The 8,891-nt window shown below is 44.2% G+C and overlaps 1 long non-coding RNA gene across 1 annotated transcript; it reads left to right on the top strand.

Moving 5' to 3' along the window:
* The first annotated feature begins 1,122 nt into the window (after nucleotides 1–1,122).
* LOC112832087 (uncharacterized) lies at nucleotides 1,123–7,440 on the top strand. Its single transcript, XR_003210306.2, has 2 exons — nucleotides 1,123–1,470; nucleotides 6,088–7,440. It is a non-coding gene; the product is annotated as an uncharacterized lncRNA (long non-coding RNA).
* The last annotated feature ends 1,451 nt before the right edge of the window (nucleotides 7,441–8,891 follow it).

Here is an 8,891-nt window from a genome sequence, read left to right as displayed (position 1 = left end):
AAGTCAAAAGGTGAAATAGTCAAAGAATCAGTTCCCTTATCCATATTCTGCATGTTCCTTGAAAATTGGGACAAGATGAAAAGAAAAGCAGCCAAAGGAAGTGAAGTTGGAAGCAGAACAAGAGAAAAACTTGCCAACTTAGTAAATTGAATGAATGGCTTTGCCAGATCAGAGCGGATCAGATTTGTGTATGTGGGTCTTGTGTTTAGATAAGGCTAATGAAATGGCATTCGAGAAGAGGCTCCATGTCAAGGCTTCCTGGCTGGCAGCGGCACTCTCAGGGTTACCTCAGAATCGAGTCACCAGCCCTGAAAGGTAGAGCTGCTACAACTCTTGCTGAGGATGAACTTGAAGATGAGATGCCTGTTCTAAATAAATGTGTCCCTGGGGACACATCTAACCAGTGTTTATAAGCTGTAACTGAACCAGACGTGCACTCTTACAGAGAGATGTTGCCCTGGAGAAAAAGAAATTCATAAAGATAAGCTATCGGTCTCACATCAGGGTCTTTCAGATATGACTGGAGTTCTGTGTAATATTCTGTGCCTTGTGTACCTTACCAGACATTTCAGACCACCTCTAGAGAACTGATCTGTAATCCAGGCTCTGTCTCTTACTAGCTTTGTAGTCTTTGGCAAGGCCAGTGGATTCATCACCTCTGCAATTAGGAGACCAGATCAGGAGATTTTTTTAAACTGTCGGTATTATAATTTCAGGCTTTATAACTTGCAGGAGCTGAAATGGTAATTGAAACCTTTATAGACTCAAAACTAAATCATGAACTAGTAAGAGAAAGAATGCGTCTTTAGTAACTTGATGTTACCACACTTCTGAGTTGGAAAATAAAGTCAACTATTTAAAGGAATTCTGCTAATGATTTAGTGTACACATTCAGAAGCAGTTTTCCTGGGAAGCACCCAACATTTTTGATTGCTGTACATGCTAATTTATTACCAGAATAAATTATTGACATACTAAATAAAGTCATAATTCAAATCAGTTTGTTTTCATGTAGTTTTATTCCCCTAAATACCAACATTTTTTTTTTAAGATTTTATTTATTTATTTGACAGAGCGAGAGCAGGAACACAAGCAGGGGGAGTGGGAGAGGGAGAAGCAGGCTTCCCGCCAAGCAGAGAGCCCGATGCGGGACTCGATCCCAGGACCCTGGGATCATGACCTGAGCCGAAGGCAGACGCTTAACGACTGAGCCACCCAGGCGCCCAATACCAACATTTTTGTATTAAAAAGTTTTGATGTGATTTTATATGAGGTAGAAGCCTTTAACCTGTTTTGGAAAATTGTCAGTAGGTTTCTGGTATGAACAGGAGAGTTTTGAAATGGTAAAGAAATTGCTACTCTTTCTACAGTTTGGCCACATGGGTTTTGATTCTGTGTATTTTTATTTTTCCTGGGAAAAAAGCTTTGAGTCAAGTGGCAGTAAGGCAAAAAGATAGTTGACATTCTTAGGTGAGTAATTCGGTTTTTGCTGAGAAAGAAGGCTGCTGTTTTATTTAAGGCTGATGCAATTCTTGCATTGGTTTGAGAGCCCAGCTATGGTCAGGACACAGTTTAAACCTCAGTTCCTCCACTATGATCTCGAACAAGTTACTGAATCTTTTTGTATCTCTCTGTCCTGGTATGTGAAATACAGACCATCATAGTACCCCTCCCATGGTTGCTCTGTGGATTCATTCAATCAAGAAGTGCTTGTGGAGTCCCTGCCACATGTTGGGCACTGGGTAGGGTCTCTGCATGCAAGTGGAAGAGGAAATAAGATTACACACTACAGTTAGGGCCCAGGAAGAAACACACCAGGTGATGGGGGGTGCAGCAGGTACATGATAAAGGGCAGGCAGAAGGCATCTCAGGTCCGGTACTTTTTCTGAGAACTGAAGGGTAAGAAGTCTTGTGAAAATAAGATTAAGTGAGCTAATGATTAAAACATTTAGCACAATGACTGTCATATGTGTAGAACAAAAGTTAACTCTTCTAATTCCAAAAGGAATTCAACATGGTTTTGAGCATTGACAGCATTCTTAGAATAAATATGAGAAGTGCAAATTATTGGACACCCTTCCCCTACACTCACTGAATCTGGAGGTGGGTTTTAACAAGCACTGCAAGTGATTTTAATGCTGCTAACATTTGAGAACCGTTGGTCGAGAACTGGTGTTCAAACTTGGCGGCACATTGGAATCATCTGAGGAACTTTAAAACTGGTGCCTTAGAGAAACGGACTTAATTGGTCTGGGTGCAGCTTGGACATGATTTTTAAAGAGTCTCTGTGTTGATTCTAATGTGCAGTCAAAGCTGAGAACCACTGGACTAGAAAAAATTCATGATCACAAAGTACAGAGGATCCAATTTTTTTTAAGTGGTCACACCTGCTTTGCCTGTGGACCAGGACTGTAGGCTCCGTTGACCCCACACCTCGTATTCAAGCATGCAGTGAGCCTGAGCAAGTGACCTGAGAGCCCAGGCTGGGCTAATGAACACAGTGGGAGAGCCCCACTCTGGGCAGTCTCTGGGCTGCACTCTGTTTAAACAATCACATGTTTTCCAGCACACACTCTGGCTGCTAATTACACACCTTCCAAAAGTGACAGCTTCTGCCGATGTAAGTAATTAGGATTACTCTAACTCCATTTGAGGATGCCTGCCATTCCCTACTTCCTACAAAGCAAATTGCTCATGATTACATATTTGACTGGGAAGCCATTTTACACATTATTCCTTGTTAAGGGTTTAAAACAGAGGACATATGAACAAGAAATCACAGTTAAAAATACTATTCCCTAGCTCACAAAATGCTTAAAAAGTGGGAGGGGTATCTAAGGAAGACACATGAGGGGCATTTGATGGGGGAAGGTGTTCAATATAAAGTGGCTCCCAAATAGAGGTAAATGTCGAGTAAGGGATCAAGCGTCCCAGTAAGTGGCACTGAGGCCACAGAGGCCACTTCGGTGGGTCAGCACTTGGGACCCAGGCAAGTAGTTCCCATCTGAGACCTGATCATGGTAGCAGGGTCCAGTCACTAAGCAAAGATTTGGGGGCCGACTTCATTCTTAGAGGGGGAACTTTCCAACTTTTCCAAGTTCCATTGGAACTTTCCAATGCTTATCCAACATTCTTGGATAGGGGCAAATGTTGAACCTTTGGACAAAGATTAATGCCAAGATTGAGGGTGGAGAAGAGGGGGAAATAAACCCTTTAACCCAAACCCACACCCGTGTTCCAGGCTCTTTCTGTGAGGGCTGCACACGCCATCCAGGGTCACCCCAGAGGACACTGGGTCCCAGTCTGCAATCCCCAATGGAAGAACTTGGGAATATTACTGTAGCTAGCAGATATCTCTGAACTACCAGGTGGTGATAATGGCAAGAGTGAACCAGCCTGGATGAGGGATGTGGACCACTTAATGAGAGGAAATGAAACAATACATTAAAGTAGTTAGCAGAGTGCACATAGTAAGGGCTCAATAAATGGTTTAATTGTAAATATTTCTTGCTCTATTGGAAGTGAGTTTTGAGTCACTTGCCTGAATTTACATGTTAAGACAACAGTGGACTCAGCCATGATGTATCCGGAGTCCGTCCAGAGAAACAAAACTGTGAGTGATAGGGAATGAGGGATTTGTTAAAGGATTAGACTTTACCTACCTGTGAGAGCTGGTGGAGACATCAAGGCAGGACTGTTACCTCTGTGTCTGACGTGGAGCCTAAAGTAGCTATAGGTCAGCTAACCTGGTAGTTGGAAAAGAAAGCTTGATAGGAACAAGAGAAAATGCAACCTGGAACCCACGTCTGTCTTTCACCGCCTCCAAACTTGACACTGTGGGTGACTTCCAGGGGAAGTCCCTTCCCTGTGGAGTTGCGTGCGTATAATCAGCCTAGAACAAGGCAAGCTAGTAGATCAACAACAATGTGTGTGAGCACCCACTGTTCCTGGTCCCCTGCTCCAACCTTCAGAGCATAAAAAATGTGTGCTGATTCACAAATCTTTCTCTGGTGGTCACTGCTAACTTAGGACCATACCGGGAAGGGAATTCTGGGAAGGTAGTCCTGTAGTCCCTGTTTAGCTAAATTGTAAGCACATACACTGTTAGGGAAGCCAAGGAAAGAGTGGGGCACTTGTTCTTAAGCAGGGAAAGTGATAATAGCAGGATGTCATTTAGATTACATTGTGATTTTGATTTCATTATCCCTGTGTTAGCTGAAACCAAGTCTTTATTAATAAACAGTAGCCTGCTACTCTCTCTTAGGTGTCTAGGGGTCAGCTGGGGTTGGCTGATCCTGGCTGGGTTTGGCTGGGTGGCTGTAAACAGCAGGCTGGGTCTGGATCTGGTCCCATGCCACCCTTCCTCAGACCAACAGACTAGCCAGGACAGAGGTGTAAGGGCCATGCCTGCCAATTTCCCCTTGCCCAAAACAAGTCACGTGGCCGAGCCCAAAGTCAAGGAGGCAGGGAAATACAATTCTCCGGGGGAGGTGGTGGGAAGGGAAGGAGCGACTATTTTCAGGAAGTAATCTAATCGGCCACAGTCATTAAGTGTCAGGCTTGGCATTTCAATCCAATATTTTTGACTCCAAATTGCATGTTCTTTCTTCTGTGGCAGCGTTGGAATAGCTGAAAAACTTCCCAAGTGATAAAATGGAAGTGGTTTGAAACATTAAAACAAGTCAGCCACTCTCATGATGTTGCTGGCCAGACAGCAGACAGCAAGCCCAGGGGACTAGTCTTTGCTACATATGCGTTTTGAGATGAGCAAGGCTTTGGCTGTGTTTTCCATATTCAAATTCAGAGCAATATAACTCTAGTCACAACTGATCAATATTTCCAAAGTCTGCCATACTATCCAGTTGAAGATATTTATTAGCTCTAATTATGGAGAGAAATGGGACTTCGGCTCATATGATGTCATTAAAAGTGAGATGTAATACCCATGGGAACCCACACTACCCACCTTCCTGATGTGTCTGTTTCCTGGTTGCTAGAACTTTGGGATGATCATTTTGAATGTTTCTATGACAGCTAATTCCCTGAGGCATATCAGCAGTGCCCAACAGTTTGCTATCCAGAATTTTTCAAATCAGGTGAGCAATGCTCACTTCAAGTCTCAGATGACTGGTGTTGCCATGTCTGAAACCTTGAGCTTTGGACACTGGACAAAGTCTGCCAGCTATAGCTTATATGTTTCTAGCCAAATGTGGCCTACTCATGACTTGTCCATCTGGCATGGCTAAGCACTCATCACTCTATGCTGAGTTGGGGGAAAAAATCAGTGAAGTTAGACATGAAGCAGGACTTTCTGCTTATAAAAGTGTTAAGATTGTTAGTAATTAACCCCAAAATGGATAAGTAGTGTCATTCAATCAGTAAATATGCTTCAAGCATTTTGTTTTGTTTTGTTTATGAGAGTTGAGCCTAATCGGTGCAAGGGGAAATTCAAAAAATAGAAGTATATTATAGAGAATCTTTAAGAACAGGATGGAAATGTTTTTCACCTGTAAATGACCCAAATGCATGTGGTGGTAGTTAAAGGATTGGAAACTTGGTGCTCTTTGCCAAACTTACCCTTTATGCATCATCACTATTTTTCTAAAGATTTTACTTATTTCTTTGAGAGAGAGAAAAAGAGAGAGGGAGGGAGCATGAGCCGGGGGCGGGAGGCAGAAGGAGAGAGAGAATCAGCCTCCCTGACTCAGGGCTCGATCCCAGGACCCCAGGATCACAACCTGAGCCAAAGGCAGGTGCTTAACTGACTGAGCCACCCAGAGGTCCATCATCACTTTTAAGGGAATCACTGCACATATGTAACTAGGCAGGAAGAATGCCTGTGGCCAGATGGCTCCAGTTTTCTTGCTTGTTCCTGCACCATCTGTGAGCTCAGTGGGTCAGGGCCCTGGGCAAAGAGGCCAAGGACATTACTGGTCACCTCTCCAGGCCTTGGTCTCTCAACTGTAAAACCAGGGGGGTGTGAAGAAATAATTCTGAAGGTCTCTCTCAGCTCTGTTGTGATGTGACTTTTGTGCAGGTGAATGATTATTTCTGTTCTCTGATGAAGTTGTCCCGATTTGCCTGCAGGAGCAACCGAGGGACGAGTGCTGTGCGCTGGGCAGGGGGAGGGGCGAAGGAAGAGAAGGAGTGGAGAGCTGACAGGGGCCAGGGCCTGTGGAAGGAGCCAGAGCCCCACTGGACAGGAGTGTTGACATCCCAAGCCCATGCCAGCATCCGAAAACTCCTGGGCCCACATGTTCTCCTTCCTAAGGGGCAGCCTACTTAGTGTGAATGACATCTGTGGGAGCTTCACTCCGAGGTCTGAAGCAAACACAGCCCACTGGTTACCGGCCGAGGTGACATCTTGAGACTACCCACCTAGCCGGGCTTTTGCATTCTGGAGCTGCCCTGTCCAAGATGGTAGCCACTGGCTACATGTGTTTGTTTGTTTGTTTGTTTTTAAATTTACATTTCAATTCAGATGAAATAAAATTAAGAAGTCAGTTCTTAATTTTGAGTACCCGTGTACACAGGTAGCTTTGGCTTGTGGCTACCATATTGGATGATTCAAGCAAAGAATATTTCCATCAACACAGAAAGTTCTATTGAATGTCTCTGTTCCAGAATGCCACAGAGTGCTCAAACACTGAAGAAATATAAAATGCCTCTCCCGACTTCCTCTTCTTATATTACCTTTCTTTCTTTACTTGCATTAGAATGGCCTAGCAATATATTCCTCAGAGGCTGAAAAAGATAAGATGTTTGTTATCAAAGACCTGGGTTCACATCTCAGCTCCCCCACGTCAAGTTTACAAGAGTCACTTCGTCTGTTTCTGTGTCAGTAAAATGAGGATAATAAACCACCTCCCCAGGTTGTGAAGATCAGATGGGATAATAAACATGAAGTTATTGATAAGTCCTATGCACTGTACAAATTCTCACTAAATGATGCACAAAGAGTAGAAGGAGGGGAGATTGTCATTAGAGTTCTGTCAAAAAAGGGGTGGGTTTTGGAATAATACTGGTGGCTTTTCAGAGGGGACTGTAAAGGTAAAATCAGGACACTTTCCTTGAGGGGGGAAAGCACCTACCTCCCACTCCCCGCTCCTTAGCGGGTCTTCATGCAAACATAATAGGCCTAGAAGAGGCATGACCTTTTGATTTTATAATGCAAGGTCGAGGGCCTTCTGAGCCCTGGAATGTAAACACACACTGTGAACATGAACTCAGGAGTCTCTGGAGGTACTCAGGAGATTATCACAAGGCTCACCATTTGTCTTTCAAGGAGATGAAAGATGAGAGAAGTTTTCCTTCTTCCTTCTTCCACCTTACTGCATAAATTCATATGAAATTGTGTCCCAACTCCAATCACTTTTGAGTCACCTTCCATGTGAGTCTGTTGGTTTTTACCTAACAATAAACTGTGTTTGCTCTCTTTTGTATGGGTATGAAGGCGTCTTTTTGTTGGCAAGATTGTTTTCTTTCCCCAGAAGGACCAGAAAATACTTGGATTTCCGATGTAGAATGGAGGTACCAAAGGGAAAGCACCCTTCTGGAGGGATGGGCTCAGAGGAAGGAAGGGCTGGGTTTCTGGCTGACTTTCACACCCGGGAGGCCGCATATGAGACCCAGGCCAGAGGAGAGCAGCAGCTCTGGTAGTCCGAGGCCCAGCAATGACACAGCCCAGGAAGGGAAAGGAGTGAGTACTATAGGCCAATCCTCAGACTGCCTGGCCTTATGCCTCTGGCATGGCAGACTCACTGATAACTCTAAAAATGTTACCTCTGGAAAAGTCCTTGAAATGAAATTTCTCTCTTTTTTTAAAGATTTTATTTATTTGTTTTTTTGTTTGTTTATTTAAAGAGTGAGCTGGGGGAGGGGCAGAGGGAGAAGGAGAGAGAGAGAATCTCAAGCAGACACCATGCTGAGCACAGAGCCCCACGAGGGACTCGATCTCATGACCCTGAGGTGATGACCTGAGCCAAAATCAAGAGTCAAATGTATAACCTACTGAGCCACCCAGGTGCCCCTGAAATTTCTGTTTTAAGTGCTACAGGGCTTTGCCTTACATGGGATTTCAAATCGCTAAGCTTTCAGCAACAACAGAAGTCCTCACGGTTTCCTAGAAGCTGGGAAGGAGCCCCAGGTCATCCTATGAATTAGTGGTGGAAGCAGGTGGCAGATTTTGAGCCCGTGTGCCCTTTGTGAAAGGGTGATGGGTGATCACACACACATAAGTACAGTGCGACACAGGGGCAGGGCGCAGGGTGCAGGTGCAGGTTCTAAGAACTGACATCCCAGGCGCCCAATGGTTCTAAGAACTAAGACGGCTGAGGGACAAATGAAGGAGGCAACCACCTCTTCTCACCAAACCTGGACCTTACACTTGGGTCCAAAAAGCAAGTGAGCTGGCAATTTCTAAGAAGAATTTGGCCAAAACAACTATATACGTATATGCCACTCAATATTCTTTCCAATATTCCTAATTTTATTACACCATGGGATAGCGCACAACTGCTTTACACATGTGTACACTTTTGGGGAACTTCTCCCTCACCGCATCTCCTCAGGTAGGCATTTTGTCAGGTCATGTCATCACAAAAACAAGGAGGGCGAGGACAGTACAATGAGACATTCTGAGCGAGAGAGACCACATTCACATAAATTTTTTTACAGTATATTGTTAAAACTGCCCCATTTTTTATTAGTTATTGTTGTTACTCTCTTCCTGTGCATAATTTACAAATGAAACTTGAGCATAGGTAGGTATGTATAAGGAAAAAACAGTATATATAGGGTTCAGTATTTCTGGCAGGTTCAGGCATCCACTGGGGGTGTTGGAACGCATCCCCGAGGGTGAGGGTGGGGGGCTGCTGTAGTGAAAACAGTGA

The sequence above is a fragment of the Callorhinus ursinus genome, unplaced genomic scaffold (genome assembly GCF_003265705.2).
Source record: "Callorhinus ursinus isolate GAN/ISIS: 27379988/994484 unplaced genomic scaffold, GSC_fseal_2.0 scaffold1, whole genome shotgun sequence".
Classification (NCBI taxonomy): Eukaryota; Metazoa; Chordata; class Mammalia; order Carnivora; family Otariidae; genus Callorhinus; species Callorhinus ursinus.
The sequence above is the reverse complement of the archived record's forward strand: the minus strand, read 5'-3'. Positions and strand labels throughout refer to the sequence as shown.